Here is a 2,649-nt window from a genome sequence, read left to right on the forward strand (position 1 = left end):
TTAAACTTTAGGCTATGACAACAAAAGGTGTTTATAATTACTGGTAGTCATGTGTAAATGTTCAAATAAAATATGAATTGTTTAGGTTATTAGAAAATATTTTTATTTTATTTTTATTTTTGGCAGTTTTTGGCCAGGGCTGGGTTTGAACCTGCCACCTCCGGCATATGGGGCCGGTACCTTATTCTTTTGAGCCACAGGAGCTGCCTGGTTACTAGGAATTATTTAGGTTATTTTCCTGTCTGAGTTTTTACATAACTGCATTACATAATTAGTGAATAAGGCTATACAGTCATCAAATTACAAGGACATTTCAGCCAAAGAAGGCAGAGAACAAATGGGTAAGACGTAGCCCTCACTTCCAAGCTCAGCTCTTCATTAAGAACAAGTTTAACTCATTTTCAAGTTCATAAAAAATAACCTGTAACTACAAAGGGATAGAAAATTGATTTGAATTCAGAGGATTCTGTGGATCAAAAATATATATTTCTTCCACTCTATTGCATTGCCTTCTTTATAAAATGTTTAACAAAATGAAGCAGCTGCAGCTATTTCTCAAAGTGGGCCATTTCTTTTTCTTTTTCTTTTTTTAAACAAAGAAGCTTCAAATTTATTACAAGAATGAAACTGCTTACAGTACATGGAAAAGGTTCTAGGTAGATTAAAAGTTGAAGAAATTCAATGTCGGAAATACTCCATCTAAGTTCATATACTAAAGTGATACATGAATGTCAGCAACAAATGGTAGAAGAACACTTATTTACACGCAGAATGTCATAACATCATTTGCCAAGAGAAAAAAAAAATGACATGGCAAATACATATGTCTTACTCTGTGCTGTGTCCAGTGCTTTACCGCATATGATTCAGGAGCTGCAAAACCATATCCGTGATGAGGGTCTTAGAGCAACCAGTAACCTTACTCAGGAAAATACACCAACTCTATTTGTGGGATCAGTTTTGGAAGTACGTGGTAAATTTGTTCAACTGATTAACACTGTTTGAGTGGTGATCAGCACTTTATGACGACATTGGGTAAGGCCCTACATCAGTTATCAATTACAGAGAACCCAAGTCTGTTTGCAAAGCACCTGAACTGCTTGCTAAGAACTGTGACAACTTACTAAAGAAATCAGCAAAAGAAACGACTGAGAATGAAGTAGAAGACAAACTCATAAGCTTCATGACTATTTTCAAATATATTGATAAAGATGTTTTTCAAAAGTTCTATGCAAGAATACTGGCAAAACATCTAATTCATGGATTATCTATGTTTATGGATTCCAAAGAAGCCGTGATTAATAAACTAAAACAAGCCTGTGGTTATGAGTTACCAGCAAGCTATATCGGATGTATACAGATATGAGTGTCAGTGTTGATCTCAACAAAAAGTTCAACAATTTTACCAAAAACCAAGACACAGTAATAGATTGGGGAATTAGTTTTCAAATGTATGCTCTACAGGCTGGTGCATGGACTCTTACTCAGGCTCCTTCATCTACATTTGCAATTCCCTAGGAATTAGACAAAAGGGTGCCGGTGTTTGAACTATTTTAAAGCCAGTATTTTAGTGGAAGGAAACTGACATGGTTATATTATCTGTGTACAGATGAAGTTAAAGTGAACTATTTGGGCAAACCATACATAGCCATGGTCACAACATACCAAATGGCAGTCCTTCTTGCCTTTAATAACAGTGAAATTGTTAGCTATAAAGAACTTCAAGAAACTGACAAAAACAATCAAATCATTGCTTGATGTAAAAATGATTAACCATGATTCAGAAACAGAAGACATGGATGCAGAATCTTCATTTTCATTAAACATGAACTTTAGCAGTAAAAGTTTAACTTTAACAGACTTTAACTTCACTACATCAATGCAGAAAGACACCACAGGAAATGGAGCAGACTAAAAGTGTTGTTGATGAGGTCCAAAAAATGTATCTCCAAGCTGCTATCATGTTCGTATCGTAAAAGCACAAAAAGAACTTCGGCACAATGCCCTTATTCGAGAGGTGATTAGCCAGTCAAAAACTAGGTTTAATCTCAGTATTAGCATGATTAAGAAGTGTATTGAAGTTCATACAAACAGCACATCAAACGCAGTCAAGCATCCACAAAAGAATACAGCTACATTGCGTGACGTCACTCTCCTCCGGCATAGGTGTGAGACAATCATAACCATCACCATTTGGTGTGGTCCTGTTGAAGAAGAGTCCATACTCTGCATCTCTTTTCTTCTCTGCTATATTCTACAAAATGCTTCACAATCCCGATGACTCCAGTCACAAGTCCAAAGTGTAGAAAGGCTTGTGTGTGGGTACATCCAGGTCCCCGGCACACATCTCCAAAGCTCTGCCTCTTTGACATTGACACCCTCAAGTTCATGCTGATGGCCAGATGGTTTGCAGCCACATCAATGCCACATATTTAAGCACATCCAGCAGTACTTCTCTACAGCAATGAAACCTTTCCCTACCAGATATCAACTCACCACATATCAGGCCAAAACCGGCTTCCACCATTTCTTAAAATTAATATGATATCCATCTGATGTTGTGTCTAGTATGCTGAGGAAATATCCCTCTTCTGGAACCCTCTAAACATGCCATATCCTAGCAAACAAAAAAAATTAATTAATTACTCT

General features: G+C 36.7%; 1 pseudogene; it reads left to right on the forward strand.

Annotated features, from left to right (window-relative positions):
- The window catches only part of LOC100959499, a 17,991-nt pseudogene extending 15,846 nt beyond the window's left edge, over nt 1-2,145 (forward strand).
- The last annotated feature ends 504 nt before the right edge of the window (nt 2,146-2,649 follow it).

Source organism: Otolemur garnettii, unplaced genomic scaffold (genome assembly GCF_000181295.1).
Source record: "Otolemur garnettii isolate 467f Iridium unplaced genomic scaffold, OtoGar3 scaffold00009, whole genome shotgun sequence".
NCBI classification, from domain to species: domain Eukaryota; kingdom Metazoa; phylum Chordata; class Mammalia; order Primates; family Galagidae; genus Otolemur; species Otolemur garnettii.